General features: G+C 43.0%; 1 long non-coding RNA gene across 1 annotated transcript; it reads right to left on the reverse strand.

The window, feature by feature from the left end:
• Positions 1 to 3949: 3949 nt before the first annotated feature.
• LOC135901999 (uncharacterized) lies at positions 3950 to 8984 on the reverse strand. Its single transcript, XR_010564353.2, has 3 exons — positions 8699 to 8984; positions 7589 to 7684; positions 3950 to 4202 (listed from the first exon to the last, which is right to left on the reverse strand). It is a non-coding gene; the product is annotated as an uncharacterized lncRNA (long non-coding RNA).
• Between the last annotated feature and the right edge of the window lie 9825 nt (positions 8985 to 18809).

Consider the following 18809-nt stretch of genomic DNA (forward strand, 5'->3'; position numbering starts at 1 on the left):
CCCAGATGTTGCTTCCGAACCACTGGCAGTCCGCCCCTCGATTATAGTTCTTCACCTACGTAGTCCCATATACAGCAACGCCTGCTGAAACACAAAAATATGGACCGTGGTGTTTTGTGCCAAGGCATTAGTAGGCTAATGGGCAGTAAATAATGGGCAGCCAAATAAAACAGGCAAATGCAAGCGAAGCACACGGACATAGCACCAACTCCTAGCGAATGAATCACTCTGGACAAGGAGAGGTAAAACACTATGTCTCACCAGAGGGGAAAAGCAAAAGGAAAGCATCGCAATTGTAGGTTATGTAGAAGGGTCTAGGCCATCCACTACATGATACCGTGATTCTCTACGTGACAGCACAGGCGGTGCCATGCGCTACGAGCGCATGACATACTCCACGGGCGTATGTTTCTTACTTCATCTCTCTCGTCTGAATTTATTTTTGGGAATACGCAGCATTTGCTTTCTTTTGTCTTTCGGCGATTGCTGTAAGTCTGATAACATTTTGCTCACGCTTATTCTACCTTTACTTAGCGCAGCTGTCAGTTTTTCCTACGTTATCTCTGATGATTCATGGTCAAATGTCATAGAGTGTACCTATGCCGAGGCAACGTAAGCAGTGCGGTGCTTCAGATGAGCTTTGCTAAAAGGATCAAGTCTTCGTTACAGCCCTACCATGCCTTTGGTACCGAAGTCACCACACGTATACCATTGCGCTATACAAACTTTTTTTCTATTATGCGACTTGGTGTTACAAGTAAGATATGATCTCTATGGTAAGACCAAGTAGACAAAATAGAAGAGTAAGCTTGAATATTGATAGTCAGAAGACTAGTTAATGTTAAGTTGATTAGCAACAGAATGAGAATTCGCGATTGCCAGTCAGGCTCAAGAATCGGCGAACGGAAACGTACAGGCGCCCAAATCTTTAACTGGTGTGCGGTAGCGGCGACTTTTCCGGGCGTCAGCGCCGTATGACGCGGCGAGGCTGGAAACAGCCTAGTAGACGATGGGCCCAGCTGAGCGCGCTTTGTCCGCATGCGCTTAGCCTCAGACTGTTTCCAGCCTCGCCCCGTCAAACGGCGCTGACGCACGGAGAAGTCGCCGCTCCCGCACACCAGTTAAAGATTTGGGCGCCTGTACATCAAGGCCACTCGCTCAAAGGCAGCAGTGATCATGGGAAGAAAATTTATGGGAAAATAAAATCGGCTGGAAGGCGTACGGCATGCATTACAATATCATGACTGACGGCTTACCGGTATCTTTGAAATGTGTACAATCATTGTTTCTGCGGGTGCTAACATATTGAGCTGAAACTTTAGGACCAACAAAGAACCTTGAGAAGAAAATGTTAGACCTCTGGTTCAAGAACAGGAAAACAGCGAAGTGTATTGTTAGGGCTAGCCGTTATTCAAGTTGACATTAGGAGGAAAAGCTCGAACTGGGCCGGCCATGCAATGCGTAGGGCAGGTGACTGGTGGTTTGGAAGTGATATTGCGGATGGCATGCAATTAGGTGGTGTGATAAAATGACAAAGTTGGCAAGCATAAGGTAGAGTCAGCTGGTGCAATACAACGATTATTTGAAATTGCTGGGAGATTACATAAATCGGCTGCTGGTGATGATCATGAATGCTTTATTTTCCCCCTTGAGGTTAGCTTCCTTTTTCATCACTTAACGTTTTACGATAACGTTCGCTGATAGACGCAGTGAGGTGCAATAGGTAACCACACGAACCAAAGCGGTAAGTCTGGGCAATCACCAACAAAATTAAGCGACAGATACTCGAGAAGAATGAAGATGTTATTTATTATCCCTTAAATACCCTGATCGGGCATTACATTACAGCTTTGCTGGTTGTTATTTATCGAGCGAGAACGCGGTATTAGTTGCCCTATCACGTAAAGAGTTATGGTATGTCGACATGGATGACGAATAGCATTTATGGTACTCTAATTTTTTGTTTATCTTGTTAGAAGATCTATGCTAGATTTATGCACTATCGGTGTATATGTATTAAATTACCAACGAGCTGGAGTCGTAAATATCTTTATCGGCAGTTTTATTTTTCTGAGAAGGCAACTGAACGTACATTGTAAGAACATGGAGTCAGGAATTGAGTAAGATAATGTGGTATCTGGACCATCAACGTGAAAAACAGTCTAAATGCTGGCGCTATTAGCTGATGTTCTTCAGAGCGGCGCAGCATATATGTAATTGACCTACAAAGAACCAACGCGGCATATGAAACGTAATGAAACACAATATGTCAATGAATGAACAGGAGTAAAATTTGTTTTCCTTACAGTCACCCTATTGCAGAATGTGCAATATCTCAGCTGTCCCCAATCAACAATTCAAAATGTCTAATAAATGCCACATGAAAACGGTTATGCAAATCCTACACATATGTTAGGATTTATCGCAGCTTAAGTGAAGCGTTCGCTCAAATGCTATACAACTAACGGCGATACAAGTTTACCGAGTGCATGTGACGTTGCGACTAGCTACCGTGGCCATACCTGCATTGCCGTCGAGGTTAAAAGAAAGAAGGGAGGGAAAAAATCGAGGCGTGGTTAAAGAATTTATTTAGCGGAACATAGCATTCCGCGACTTCTGTGGATAACGAGGGACGGAGTATTGGAGAGTTCTGAATTAACTGTGGCCACCTGGCGGTTATATAACAGGGATCCAAGGTATGACGCAAGCGTTGTTGCATTTCCGTCGGGATGCAACAGCCGCTTAAGCCAGCGCCTCACCCCGGCGACCATCGTCGAAAGAACGATACAGCTAGATGTTTGAAATTGCATAACCAGGCCCGATTTTGCCGTCCTATAGAAGTTGACAACTGCTTCATTTCTAGCCTTGCAATCGACGATTCCGACGCAAAATGAACTTAGAATAGCCATGATTTACCCCTTGTCTCGTGCTACATTTGGATGATCAGCTCCACCGCAATGAGCCCTTTCTGCTGTCTGGGATGGAAGCGATTCTCCGTACGGTATACGAGCCGTATTGATGCACAAACTACTTATGTCAATATTTTTATAAAAAGCATGCCGACTGCATTCGAGTGGATGAGCGGTATCAAGCGGGAACAATGCATTTGTGCTGTGTGGGGCAAAGTAAGCTGTGCCAGGAAGTGAAATGGAATGCGTGCTTTAGGTATTGCGCACCTTAGTTGAGTATCTGTGCCTTCGTTATATTTGTTATATCAACTGCCCCCATATACAGTTTTTAAAAGCACATTTTTCCATTACCACGAAAAGTATGCTTTAGCGTAATGTCCACTTCATCTGTGTATGCATTCTGAAAGAATGCTGTATACATTCATGCAGACTTAGACAAAGAACATATTTTTCAAATCAGAAAAATTTATTTACAATAAAACAAAGTGCGCAGCATAGTTTAATTGTTGAATGTTTAATTGTTGAATGATCAATGGTTTAATTGTAGAATGAGGACACATATACCAAGTTCTGACCGTAAATAGTAAAAGACAAACTGCAGCAGAAAATACAAAAGGAGATAGGCAAGAACGAGAGAAAGCTGAGCTAGTTGGTAAGGATTCATTAGCAATGTTTGCGCAATGTTTGCAATGCAATGCAAACCTAGCAATCTTTGCGCCTACAGCTTCTAAAATGTGAAACAAGCATAACGCATCAACTTTCTTGAACTTCATATGGTTATGATCAGCAAAAGATGGGCCTCAGTTCGTCGTTTTCTTGTTCATTAAATAAGTTTCCTTTATAACACAAATTATGTCAAATAGTAGATAAATACAGTATCAGAAACAGAACACGCATACGTCCCAAACTTAGTTTAAACCCCATCTTCTATAGATAAGTCATCTAATGAAGAACTTAGGCAGCGAAGTGCTCGCAGCTAATGAAAAGATAGCTATCCATGACTGGCGTGAAAAAAAAATAATGAAAGGGCAGCAAGAAAATGTACGCATTTGAACTGGGAGCCAAGCAACATAACAAACCTTGTCCTACGGAGTAGTGTTTCGGTGAACGCAGAGGGAAGCAAGGGAAGTTTATATGTATACACTGCCAATAGGAATGAAGAAAAAAGCCTTTTCAAATACGGATTTAATTTTGACATAATTGCTTCATCATCACAAAAACACGAGATATCCTTCGTATATTTTCAGAGGTATTTGTCCTGATGACTCCTGGACCTATATGCAATCGTCGTACCTGGAATGAAAAAGAAATTACACTCAGTGTTAGACAATTCCAGACACTGCTTCATCTTGGCCCTGTTAGGGCTATGTTTTCGTGAATAATTGTTCATGGAAATATGGAAGTGATCGTGCACGAAACAGGTCTTAGTGTTAACAGTAAACTTCTGAGGCCGCGAGGTAATGATTCGAGGTCTTTCATGCGACTGCACTAATTGCAGTGGGGCTAGAAAACCAAACTTGACTGCACTTAATTGCACCTTGCTGGGGGAGAGAACATTGTCCAGGCTGTGCTAAACACCCTTGCGTTGCCCTGCTACTTGACCTGCAGGCTGTTGCTAGAGTGCGCTGAATCGCATTGATGTGCACACATTTATTCCTTTTTTATTTTAAATATCGGTTTCCCTGTTTTCTTTCATTCCCTTTGCAGCCTTTCGCCAGCACAGCGTAGGTCGTTTGTATTTACACTCATTAACCTGCCTGTCTTACTATCTTTCTTACTCCTTTATCCAAGAGCATGTGTTCTAACTATTGTAAGGACTGTGCAATAGAAGTCGGTGGTAACTCCGTTAGACAGGATACCAGTAAGCTATCGCAGGAGACGAAAGATCTGATCAAGAAACGCCAATGTATGAAAGACTCTAACCCTACAGCTAGGATAGAATTGGCAGAACTTTCAAAGTTAATCAACAAGCGTAAGACAGCTGACTTAAGGAAGTATAATACGGATAGAATTGAACATGCTATCAGGAACGGAAGAAGCCTAAAAGCAGTGAAGAAGAAACTAGGAATTGGCAAGAATCAGATGCATGCGTTAAGAGACAAAGCCGGCAATATCATTACTAATATGGATGAGATAGCTCAAGTGGCTGAGGAGTTCTATAGAGATTCATACAGCACCAGTGGCACCCACGACGATAATGGAAGAGAAAGTAGTCTAGAGAAATTCGAAATCCCATAGGTAACGCCGGAAGAAGTAAAGAGAGCCTTGGGAGATATGCAAAGGGGGAAGGCAGGTGGGGAGGATCAGGTAACAGCAGATTTGTTGAAGGATAGTGGGCAGATTGTTCTAGAGAAACTGGCCACCCTGTATACGCAATGCCTCATGACCTCGAGCGTACCGGAATCTTGGAAGAATGCTAACATCCTAATCCACAAGAAAGGGGACGCCAAAGACTTGAAAAATTATAGACCAATCAGCTTACTGTCAGGTGCCTATAAACTATTCACTAAGGTAATTGCAAATAGAATCGGGAACTCCTTAGACTTCTGTCAAGCAAAGGACCAGGCAGGATTCCGTAAAGGCTACTCAACAATAGACCATATTCACACTATCAATCAGGTGATATAGAAATGTGCGGAATATAACCAACCCTTATATATAGCTTTCATTGATTACGAGAAAGCGTTTGATTCAGTCGAAACCTCAGCAGTCATAGAGGCATTACGGAATCAGGGTGTAGACGAGCCGTATGTAAATATACTGAAAGATATCTATAGCGGCTCCACAGCCACCGTAGTCCTCCATAAAGAAAGCAACAAAATCCCAATAAAGAAAGGCATCAGGCAGGGAGATACGATCTCTCCAATGCTATTCACAGCGTGTTCACAGGAGGTATTCAGAGACTTGGATAGGGAAAAATTGGGGATAAGAGTTAATGGAGAATACCTTAGTAACTTGCGATTCGCTGATGATATTGCCTTGCTTAGTAACTCAGGGGACCGATTGCCATGCATGCTCACTGACCTGGAGAGGCAAAGCAGAAGAGTGGGTCTAAAATTAATCTGCAGAAAACTAAAGTAATGTTTAACAGTCTCGGAAGAGAACAGCAATTTACAATAGGTAGCGAGGCACTGGAAGTGGTAAGGGAATACATTTACTTAGGGCAGGAAGTGACGGCGGATCCGGATCATGAGACGGCAATAATCAGAAGAATAAGAATGGGCTGGGGTGCGTTTGGCAGGCATTCTCAGATCATGAACAGCAGGTTGCCATTATCCCTCAAGAGAAAAGTGTATAATAGCTGTGTCTTACCAGTACACACCTACGGCGCAGAAACCTGGAGGCTTACGAAAAGGGTTCTACTCAAATTGAGGACGACGCAACGAGCTATGGAAAGAAGAATGATGGGTGTAACGTTAAGGCATAAGAAAAGAGCAGATTGGGTGAGAGAACAAACGCCAGTTAATGACATCTTAGTTGAAATCAAGAAAAAGAAATGGGCATGGGCAGGACATGTAATGAGGAGGGAAGATAATCGATAGTCATTAAGGGTTACGGACTGGATTCCAAGGGAAGGGAAGCGTAGCAGGGGTCGGCAGAAAGTTAGGTGGGCGGATGAGATTGAGAAGTTTGCAAAGGACGTCATGGCCACAATTAGTACATGACCGGGGTTGTTGAAGTATGGGAGAGGCCTTTGCCCTGCAGTGGGCGTAACCAGGCTGATTATTATTATTATTATTATTATTATTATTATTATTATTATTATTATTATTATTATTATTATTATTATTATTATTATTATTATTATTATTATTATTATTATTATTATTATGTGTCAGCATTATACAACTGACCAACCAACAGGCCCAGCTATCCATCCTAACATAAAGCAAGGCGTCAATGATTCGTTTACTACAGAAAGCAGAGCATTCTCTATAAAACACTTCGCATGTGCATAACTCATAAGAAGTTGGGAACGACATGCGAATGTGTCCGAACTTTGAAGCTACAGCACTGTACTTGAAGCTTACTGGTTCTATTAGCACCAAAGTCCATCCCAACCTAAAACCTTGATACAGTGAGCACACACGTAGTGTAAAGAAAGCATTCAAGCCAGGAGAAAAGGTGAACACACGTAATGCTCTGAGAAGGCAACTAAAGCGAGCAAAATAAGCTCAGTTGCGTTCTACACGCTCTGCATAAACACATTTCACATATACTTGTTTACTTCGATATCAATTCCATGTGCTTGGGCTTATGGTTTGTTTCACAGTCACTAATTGGTCCACATTAACAGCTGGCACTCAGGGGTACTAGTTTCTATTCCTTACACTTACTGGCATTACGCTGCACTTGCATTCATTTACACCCGCCTAAACTAACTCGGTGACTTCCCACTCTTGTGAAATCAGCAGAAATTCGTAAGTGGGCGTTTGAACATGTTTCTACCTGTAGTGATAATACAGCGCGTGCAAGTGCTTCAATGTCATCCGCATGCGAGCAATATTGTAAACACTTGTCTCTTTCTGTGTTTCACCTCACTTTCCTGGTGACAAAATGCCAGCTTTTTTTTTTTTTCGTGTGCTTCATAGGATCATGAGCTCGGTATGAGCACAGCGGGTGTGATACCCCTTTACGCACTGTAATGAACAGCCATTCTGGTCCTAATTTTCGCTTACCGGTGCTTTGGTCCACTTCATAGTAGCATTGGAGAGCCGAGGGTTCCACTTTCTTTGGTGGCATTGTTATTAGTGAGGACCTCTCCCACTTTAATCCTGTGTAGCAAAAAAATCAGTTAGGTGAGAACAAAAAGAAATTGCAGCAATTTGATCATTCAAGAAGCAGAAGCTCACAAGAAAGGTTTGATTAAGGCCTATATTGGAAGTAGTGCGTGCTCCATAACCAAAAATCAACACTACATAGCAATCACTGGAAAAAAAGCAAACTGCCCAACTGGTTAATATTTTTTTTCTTTCATGGTCATTTAGGAATGCAGCGCTGTTTTCCGACATTATGAAACCACGCACGTACTGAAATCCACAGATTTTTCATTCTGCAAAAAAAAATTTAAACTGCTAGCTCGAAGTGAGACAATGCGCCGTTGAAATTTTGCCAGTGGCATAGAATTTCGCGCCTTCTACAAGTAACGAGTGTACTACTCTTCTCCTAGAGACACTGTGGCAAATTCTGCATCTAGCGCAAACGGACACTTCGGCGCTGCTGCATCGTCGGAGTTACATGAATATTTTCGCGTCAAGCAAGCACCGAGCCAAATTGGGCTTTATATTCCAGTAAACTAGACGCGTTTAACAGGGAAGTTGGAAACACACGAAATTCCACACATATACAGAGAGGAAAGTACGTAACACACCAGAAAATTGTTCAATATAAAACCGTCGTTCGACAAGCTTAAACTACGCAATGCAATGAATTCATTTGACAATGTCCACGAGGTGTATAAAACAACGGTAGATTTTATAGTTGGAACGCTACACGCGATTACTAACGGTGCGACAAAACACGAGCCCTTATGAACATCCGCGCAAGTACAGCTGGCTACGAAAGAAAAAAAATCACCAGCAATAATGCAATTGGAAGAAACCGAAACGGAACTACGCCTGCACTTATAGCTAGATCCCACGCGAAAACTTCAATGCGCTTGTCCGCATTTGTACAAACGCTCAGGTGTTTATATCACAGAAATTAGTTAGTTGCTGGCTCATAATAATGCACTGGCAGAATTTAAGCATTTAGTAAGCTTAGCGTATGGGAAGGAAAAATCAACCTACCGACTCGACACTGGTTCGCCGCTGTACAAGATGCAGCGCTGGGGCCGAACACGGAGCACATGGCGGTCCGCCGCCGCTGAACTTGCTGAACGGCCTTGCATGGCCGTCTTGTCGAAGCCGCACTGTCTTCTTGCAATTACCGGTAACATCGGGGGTATTGAACATGACTGAGGACAAGAGGGCGTTCATCGACGCAGCCAGATGACTTCAAAATGGGAACACAGTCGCAAAACGTCATTGTTGCAACGATACGAGGATAATTACCGGGAACAATCGCCTCAACCGGCGTCCGGCGTCAGCGTCGGACGTCGGTTCGACAAAAATAATTTCGTACCACGCGTACCCAGGCCCTCCATGTAGCGTAAGGTAGTTACTGAACTAATCGAAATTATCAAGATAAAATACGCAGAAATGTCGTAAAGTACGACTTGCACACAACCAATAGACATGATAAGCGTCAGGTTGTAGTTTTAATATACAAGAAAACATAATTTTTTTACGCAAAAACTCCAAGCAAGCCCCTTTTACAGCTTTCTACCACGGCGACGGCGTCGACCATTTTGCGCACGCCGGCGCGCACAAATCTTGGAGGCCACGGAGCGGCGCGCCCGGTTTCTTGCAATACCTCCAGATGGCGCTCGTCCTCGCTGGTGGGGGACGGACGTGGTTTCCCAGGTCTCCGCGGCGGCGACGAAACGTAAGTTTTGTCTGCATGCTTTGAGCTTGCTTCTGCTTTTGATTTGCTGATCTATAAGCCTTTAACAAGTAATTGGCCAGTTTTTTTTTTTTTTTGTTACATGTGCGTGGGTGTGTTTCGCGTATATTTGGTTTTGCAGGATAGTCAGAAAGTCTTTTCGCGCCACGTGTTTCAGCATGCGTAGCCATGTGGGACGTTAAGTCTTTATAGCCTTTGAATAGTAGTTTGGAAGTCGCAAGACTAGCTGTTAGCTAGTAGTAGTAGTAGTAGCCAGTAGTAGTAAGCTCATTGGTAACGGGAATATTGCTTTAGTAACATAGTGAGCGCGTGGCCGCGTGTTTGAACACGCGTGAACATTATTGGTTCTAATATATTTTTGATAGTTACTTTCCATCATTTTAAAGATTTAGATTCCGTGCGTATCTGCCCTTACAAGGCACGTGCTCTCAAAGCTTCGGTGTTTGTATTAGAAAAAGCCAAGTGCAACACATGGCAAGAAAGATGGTAAAGCGTGCAGTGTGTGGCAGATCCATCAAGGTAGACGAGGGGACAGATGAAAATGGAGAGTAAATCGAGTCAATCGGCAGACACTGTGATGTCGATACTAGGCTGAAGAAAATGGATACTTTCCAAGATGAGCTTGTCAAAAAAGTCGAAGAGCTCAAAAATGAGCTAAATATCAAGCGTGATGCACTGAAGGTGGCGGAAAAAAGACCTCAAGCAACCGAGGAAAAGTTGAACAGGGCGCCCATCGGGAACGAGAATGGTCGTGACAATGGAACGCCATGGACAGGAGGAAATGGACAGGAGGAAATGGACAGGAGGAAATGCACATGGAATGTGCCCAACGTGGGAAGGGAATAGCGGGAACCTACCTTGATGCGGCCACAAAGGAAAAGCATGGAACGCAGGGTTCCGTGCACCTTGTTAAGTCCAAATCACCCGGAAAAGGATGACAAAGGAAAGCAGGGCGAGGCCTCGGCAGTAGAAGAGTATGAAAGGGTGATTATCGCCGGTGATTCAAACCTGATTAGGTGCTCAGAAGCAATTGTGGAGAAGGTGAAAGGTGACAAAATAGTGGCGGTAAGGACATTTCCAGGACGGACATTCGGCGTTGTCATGAAGCGATCAAAAGCAAAGCTTGCGAAAAATGACCATGGACGCAACCACGTCGTGTAACAGGTCGCTTAAATGACGTCCTAAACAGAAAAGGGACAGGGCTAGCCCAGCGCATGGCGGAGGGGGTAGACGATTTTCGCGAGCTGTAACCTCAGGTGCAGATTGTGGTGTGCATGGTTCCGGAGGTGCCAGTACGTGACCGTAACGTACAAAGAGCCGTAGTGGCTGCTAATGAAGCTATATGGACAATGAGCAGAGGGAAAGGTTTCGAGGTTGTAGTAGCAAACAGGGAAGTAGGTAGGTGTGATGGTTTCCAACGAGAGGGGTCCACTTTAATCACAGGCTTTCATACGAAGTGGACTGGGGACTTGCTGGTCGCGTGGTTGCTTTTTTAGGAGACCCACGGGCGATCAGGAGGCCATTGTAGGTAGTAATAAAGAAGGTCCTTTAGGGGACTCGGAATAGCATCGCCGTCAATAACAACAAAAAAAGAGGAAAACAAGAAAGAGAGCTCGCCATGCAGTAGACCAAACAATCGTGCAGGGTGGTAGAAGTGAGGAAAAGTGGGTAGATATTGAGGAGCAAATAGAGAACAAGTAGTGGTGTATGCGGTTACAGAAACGAACCTTAGAGAGTCGGAAGAACCGCCACTGACTGAGAATTATGTTTGGGAAGGGTGCAATTGAAAGAAAGGGAGGGGGAGTTTGAATGCTCATCCATCAGGGAGCCAAATGGGAAAGAGCAAATTGAAGTGTCAAGAGCATCTTTAGTTATCATGTACAATGAGTGGAAAGAAAACTTGCCGGGGCGTAACGTATTGGCGGATCGGAAATAATTGCAGAGAGAGCAATAAGAGTTAGTGGAATATCTAAGTGCCGATGTTAAGGGTTTCAGGAATGGTGCCGAGATTATCCCATTAGGTGACATAAATGCCCATATACAGGATCTAGATGGTTATACAGACAACAATGGGAAGTCAACGCTAGATATTTGCGAGCAACATAATCTCATTATCGTGAACACATGGCCTAAGTGTGGCGGGCAGACCATGTGGGAAGTAGGAAACCAGCAAGCGACCATTGATTGCTGTATGATGACAGGAGGAATTGATGTTAAGTTGAGAGAAATGGTCATTACGAGGAAGGGTGTAGGAGGCAAGTGAGTGACAATAAACGCATCATTTTGAAAATGGGATATGCAGTTGAAAAAGAGAGCAAAGAGCACAAAATGGCCAGTCCATAATTGAACGCTGAGCAAATAAAGTCACATGAGATTCCCGGTAGGCTTATAATGAACTAGATCGAAAAAGTAAGGAAGCTCTGTTGAAAGCAGTAGAAAATAGTTTGAAAAATATACGAATACCAGACAGTTGGCGACAAAGTAAAATCAGTTTAACTTATATAGGTGGGGGTGAGAAAGATAGAGTTCACTCACCATTACCATTACATCGTTAATATAAAGGTTAGCAATGCACGCAATTAAATTAAAGCTGCAAGAATGGGAAGAGAATAATGGCATTTTCGATTAACTTCAGAATGGCTTCAGAATCGGTAGGATGATAACCTGTATGATAAATTATTTGTCCTTACTTTGTGTATTGAAATACTCAGAGTAGAAAGGAGACAGTTATATATGGCCTTTTTAGACATTACAAGAGCGCATGACAAAGCAAGATTTTGTGGGATATTCTAGAATAGGAAGTCTTAGCCGATTATTCTATACGGCTTTCGAGATATATTTTACCTGGAAAATACCGTTTGCGTTGAATGGAAAGGGATGAGGAGCGAGGAGAAAGTTCATATCAACAATTGACTGAGGCAGGGATGCCCTTTATCCCCCCTGCTGTTTATGATGTACACGATGAAGAAGAAAAGCGCGCTAGAGGAAAGTAATATCGAGTTTAATTTCTCATACAAAGAGACGGGTACAGTAGTAGAGCAGCTGCTTACAGGTTTGTTTTATGCGGACGACATTGTGTTGCTAGCTAACAACCAAAGTGATATGCAACATCTGGCTAACATCTGTGGACAGGACGGCGAGAATTTAGGTCTGAAATTTAGCGTTAAAAATCAGGTGTTATGGTTTTCAATGAAAACAGTGAACAGACAGTGTCAATACAGGGCCAGGAAATACGTCGCGTTGAAGAATATAAATACTTTGTTATATGGATGAACTAAGGCAATAGACATAAGGAAACACAGGAAAAACAATAACAGTAAAGGGGAAGTGAAGTGCGGTCATAATGAAACACAGAGCGCTACGGGGAGGCAATAGTTACGAGTTGCTCCGCGGTATGAAGAAAGGTGTAATGGTTCCAGGACTGATGGCGCTGTATTATGGACGTATTTATGAAGCAATCATAGCAGGGCTATATCACGACGATCATGCAAGGGATGCAGTGAGAGGCCCAGTTTAATTTGTGTTATGCTTTTGTTATAGTCGTAACAACGTGAAATAAAACGCGCTGCCCTTTTTTTGAATTGAGCCGAGTTTCTGATCAAATATTTCCAATGGGGAGATCAGTCGGATGTGGTGCATTCAAGCTGAGGTCGAACAATTGTTAGATAAGCTAGTTTACAAATGTGTTTAATATAATTACGTAGCGTGCGTTTTATGTACCCTAATGATCTCGAAGCATTGACGCATATGTATTCAATGTGCATGGGCCATGAAAGAGTCGAAGTTAGGTTAACACCAAGATATTTACAGTGAGCATAATGCAAAATAGTGATGTTATTTATGTGATAAAGAAACGTAGATTTAGTGTGATTGTGGCTAAAGGAAACGTTAAGCTTCATTAGCTAAGTGTTACACCAAAGAGAAATAAGTTCTAGATCTTTTTGGAAGATTGCATGATCATAGGCCCACTTGATGGAACGATAAAGAATGCAGTCATCTGCGAACATGCGCACGTGTGAGTAAACGTTATTTGGTAAGTCATAAATGCACATTATAGATACTAATGGCTCAAGAACGCTACCTTGTGGTACACCTGAAGTGTGAAAGAGGAGAGGAAACTAACTGCTGCGAATTTCTGACGATTAGAAAGAAAATTGCGAATCCATGTTAGTGTAAGAGAATCTAATTTAGAGCTGATAAGTTAAAAATCAAGCAGCAAGGTGCTACGAAGTCAAACGCTTTTGAAAAGTCTAGAAAAGCACAATTAGTTTGTAGACCCCCTTCCATGTTATTACGCAAATCAGGTGTTATTTCTAATAATTCCGTCTCACAAGAGAAGTTTCTCCGAAATCTGTTTTGATTAGAAAAGAAAAAAATTGTTGGCTTCCAGGTGACTGTAGACATTTGATGCAGTTACATTTTCTAGCATTTTGCAGCATATAGATGTTAGTGATATTGGACGGTAGTTTTCTGGTGCGTGTTTATTACCTGACTTAAATATGGGTATGACCTTTGCTGTCTTCCAGTCTGAGGGCAGCACGCTAGTCCCTAAAGATTGCCTGAAGATGCGAGACATAATTTTACTGCATGCTATGACGGTGTTTTTCCGAACTTTAGAATTAATTTCGTCAACGCAACAGGATGCGGTTAGCTTGACGTTATTTATCAGGCATGCGATACCTTCAACTTATTTTTATTGGTGAAATATACTGGTGGTTTAGCTCCGATACATCCGGGAGATCCCGCTGATCTGTGGTGAATATAGAAGAATGATAAGTATTGAAAGTAGAGGCACAGTTAATATCTGGAATGAGAGTGTTGTTATTGTTGTGTAAAGAAATGTTGGTGCGGTCCTGATCTGAGCTTTTAATGCGCCAGAACTTTCTCAGATTAGATTTTAGAAGACGTGGTAGATCTTGAGGGAAGTATTTATCTTTAGCTGAAGACAGGGCAGAACAGTAAATTTTTATGCTTTTCTTGTGCGTGTCCCAAGCTGCTTGCGTGCGCAAGCGCTTAGAACTTTCTTAGTGGCGCCTCCTCGTGTTTCTCATTAAGCGTAAGGATAGGGTGAACCATGGATTAGATTTGTCATTAGTTATCCTAATGGGAGAGACGTGCTGGTTAACCAAGGCACACATCTTATTCCTGAAGAGTATCCAATTCTCCTCCACCGACCGACTATTAAACGAAGGTAACAGCATGTGCGAAAAGAATATATCTAACTCCGAATTCATAACGTTGTAATTGGATTTATTACAACTGCGTATTTTTTAATAGCTAAACCTGTAAAAGATGAGGGTACGTTGAGGGTTACTTGCAGTAAGGAATGATCGCTAAAACTATCAATAGACACAATTTGATCAACTGTCTCAGAGCTGTTGTGTAGATCAAATGCAAGATATTATTACCCCATGTGGGCTGCGTAACACAATGAAACAGGTTAAATTGATTAATTCTGACGAAGTATTACAGGAAGAAGATAAGTTAACCCAGTCGATCAGAGGAAAATTGAAGTCTCCTAGCAGATAGAAGGCATCAGAGGGGTGAAGCTTCGTCACTGATTCTATGTCGCTGCGCAAGTCAATAATAAATGAATTAGTAGAATTCGGAGGTCGGTAACATCCACCTAAAAGTATTCGTGTAAATGAGAACATGCACGCAGCCCACATAATTTGTAGGTTAGAGTATGAGTTGATTACATAAGACGAAAGTTGTTCTTATTCCTGAAGGACACCGCCGCCTCTTATCTTTTCGGTCATATCTGTGACTGTTGTAGTCATGAACACATTCAAATATTTCTTTAGGAGAGACATCCGGATACAACGAAGTTCCAGTTAATGCTAGTATGTCAGATTTGCTGTCTTCAAAGTAGGAAGAAAGCTGGTCGCGTTTACGCGCAAGACTTCGAAAGACTTCGAGTGCACTTAGTGAATGATAATGATACCGGAGGAAAAGCATGATGGGAGTTAGACCGATTATGGCTTTTTGGACACGTGCTGCCCTTCAGCTATCTACTGGAAGGAATAACAGAGTTGGTAGCGATATCAGATATGTATGTCTTGTTGTCTATGCCCAGCCTGTCAACTGTTATTCCGAATAGTTTTCTTTTTTCTGTATCTTCGCGAATGCAATGAGCTGTCTTCTCGCCTGCCGTGTAGCTGGGGAGAAATCTTCACTGAAAGCGAGTTTGTGAGCTGACATCATAATGTTGCTTTTGTCCTTAAGAAAGGTTTTGCTATTATTGGCCTGCGTTTATTGTAACTGTATTTGCCTATTCTATGAACGCGTTCAAATTTGTTATTTGTCACTGTAATTTGAAGCTTCTCTGAACAGAACTTTATTATTTTTTGTTCGGATGCAACCAAACCTTTGTTAGGGGCGTCTTCAATTTAAAAAAAGAACAGAAGATTAGAGCGTCGCATCCAATTTATAGCACTATCACATCTAGATGAAATGTTAGGCAACTGGACAGTAACACTGCGCAAGTTAGTTGTAGATGTGACAGCATCGGATGTTTTCTGTTCGGATATGTTGCATGTTTCCAAAGCTGCAATTCAGGAATTTAGGAGCTTAATCTCATTCTCAGCGGCTGCACACCTCTCCTTGCTTAGTATCGAATCGGCAAGTAAATTAGCCTGCCCCTCCTCATGATTGGTAATTTTTTCCGTGGCTGAGGCGAAGGCATCTGCCTCCGCCTTGCTCATGGGACTGTACACTGTACAATGACGTCATGTTCATGGGCATTCAGCTTCCTATTGGCTACGGTGCCCTACACATCCACCAGGGCTGCAACAAACTATTGAGATGGAGTATAGCTCTGCACCCTCTTACCCGATACATCATCCTTTTTATCCGGTAAATAGGTGTAGTTGTGTGCGCACAAACTACACAACACGACAAAAATGATGAGGACGTCATTATGCAAAAAAGAAATGAGGCGTGCAGACAGGACACAAGAGTAGAGAAGTGGACAACACGAACGCCGACTATCAACTGAAAGGAGCACTGAGGCGAAAAAAAAAGAAGACAAAACTCATCTGCACATGCTCAGGAATGGTAACACCACGTGTCAATCGGGTACACGTGCCGGTCTACGTACACGTGCTGGTTTACCCGACTGACACGTGGTGTTACCATTCCTGAGCATGCGCAGATGAGTTGTGTCTTCGTTCTTTTTTCGCCTCAGTGCTCCCTTCAGTTGATAGTCGGCGTTCGTGTTGTCCACTTCTCTACTCTTGTGTCCTGTCTGCACGCCTCACTTCTTTTTTGCATAATGAATCCTTACCAACTAGCTCAGTTTTCTGTCGTTCTATGAGGACGTCATGGTGCCATCGACAGCACAAACGCTACGATGATGCCACGAAGACGACCGCGGCAAAACTGCGACGATGCTTGACTATGGCGCCAATCTGACGGCTACGCAACCACTACAGGGGTGTGATAAATACGGCATAATAACGAGGACGGTCAGATAGGAAACGACAACAATGACTTCATGGATACAGTAACACGTAGATAATGACAACACCAACATGCGGAGCCCGACAACCACGATATTACAAAACGAGAGTGGTATGACGAATAAAGTGCCGTCGCAAAAAAAAAGTCTATGATTGCCTATGTATGACAATAGCCCAAAGAATAAACTAACGCACGCCTGACCGAGAGAACTAACCAACGGGTGCACAATTTAACCAATAACTGAGTAACGGAGGAACGAACAAACGAAGGATTCCTCACCGAGTCCTGCAACCGAGGCAACCGAGCATCCACAAAAACAGACGGAAGAAGCAAAAGAAAAGTGTTCGCGGAGAAGTCTGCGACTATAAATATTCAAGAGACCACGCTGCTGCTTAAGCATCATCATCGACGATGACGCATGCGTTTTAATGTTCATAGTTCGAACCTTATTTTTGCCACAGCACTGAAGCAGTCATGCCAGCAATGACAGTCATCAAGAAGTCGTCACATCAACGTCCGGACAGGCCGCCATTGGAATATGAACCTAGCAACCTTTAACGCTAGAACGTTATCTAGTGAGGCGAGTCTAGCAGTGCTATTGGAGGCATTAGAGGGCAGTAAATGGGATATAATAGGGCTCAGTGAAGTTAGGAGGCCTAAAGAAGCATATACAGTGCTAAAAAGCGGGCACGTCCTGTGCTACCGGGGCTTAGCGGAGAGACGAGAACTAGGAGTCGGATTTCTGATTAATAAGAATATAGCTGGTAACATACAGGAATTCTATAGCATTAACGAGAGGGTGGCAGGTCTTGTTGTGAAACTTAATAAGAGGTATAAAATGAAGGTTGTACAGGTCTGCGCCCCTATATCCAGTCATGATGACCAGGAAGTCGAAAGCTTCTATAAAGACGTGGAATCGGGGATGGGTAAAGTCAAAACAAAATACACTATAATGATGGACGACTTCAATGCCAAGGTAGGCAACAAGCAGGCTGGAGACAAGGCAGTGAGGGAATATGGCATAGGCTCTAGGAATATCAGGGGAGAATTATTCGTAGAGTTTGCGGAACAGAATACTATGCGGATAATGAATACCTTCTTCCGCAAGCGGGATAGCCGAAAGTGGACGTGGAGGAGCCCGAACGGCAAGACTAGAAATGAAATAGACTTCATACTCTGCGCTAACCCTGGCATCATACAAGATGTGGACGTGCTCAGCAAGGTGCGCTGCAGTGACCATAGGATGGTAAGAACTCGAATTAGCCTAGACCTGAGGAGAGAACGAAAGAAACTGGTACATAAGAAGCCGATCAATGAGTTAGCGGTAAGAAGGAAAATAGAGGAATTCCGGATCAAGCTACAGAACAGGTATTCGGCGTTAACTCAGGAAGAGGACCTTAGCGTTGAAGCAATGAAAGACAATCTTGCGGGCATCATTAAGGAGTGTGCAATAGAAGTCGGTGGTAACTCCGTTAGACAGGATACCAGTAAGCTATCACAGGAGACGAAAGATCTGATCAAGAAACCCAATGTATGAAAGCCTGTAACCCTACAGCTAGAATAGAACTGGCAGAACTTTCGAAGTTAATCAACAGGCGTAAGACAGCTGACATAAGGAAGTATAATATGGATAGAATTGAACATGCTCTCAGGAACGGAGGAAGCCTAAAAGCAGTGAAGAAGAAACTAGGAATTGGAAAGAATCAGATGTATGCGTTAAGGGACAAATCCGGCAATATCATTACTAATATGAATGAGATAGTTCAAGTGGCTGAGGAGTTCTATAGAGATTTATACAGTACAAGTGGCACACACGACGATAATGGAAGATATAATAGTTTAGAGGAATTCGAAATCCCACAAGTAACGCCGGAAGAAGTAAAGAAAGCCTTGGGAGCTATGCAAAGGGGGAAGGCAGCTGGGGAGGATCAGGTA

This window comes from Dermacentor albipictus, chromosome 9 (genome assembly GCF_038994185.2).
Source record: "Dermacentor albipictus isolate Rhodes 1998 colony chromosome 9, USDA_Dalb.pri_finalv2, whole genome shotgun sequence".
Classification (NCBI taxonomy): domain Eukaryota; kingdom Metazoa; phylum Arthropoda; class Arachnida; order Ixodida; family Ixodidae; genus Dermacentor; species Dermacentor albipictus.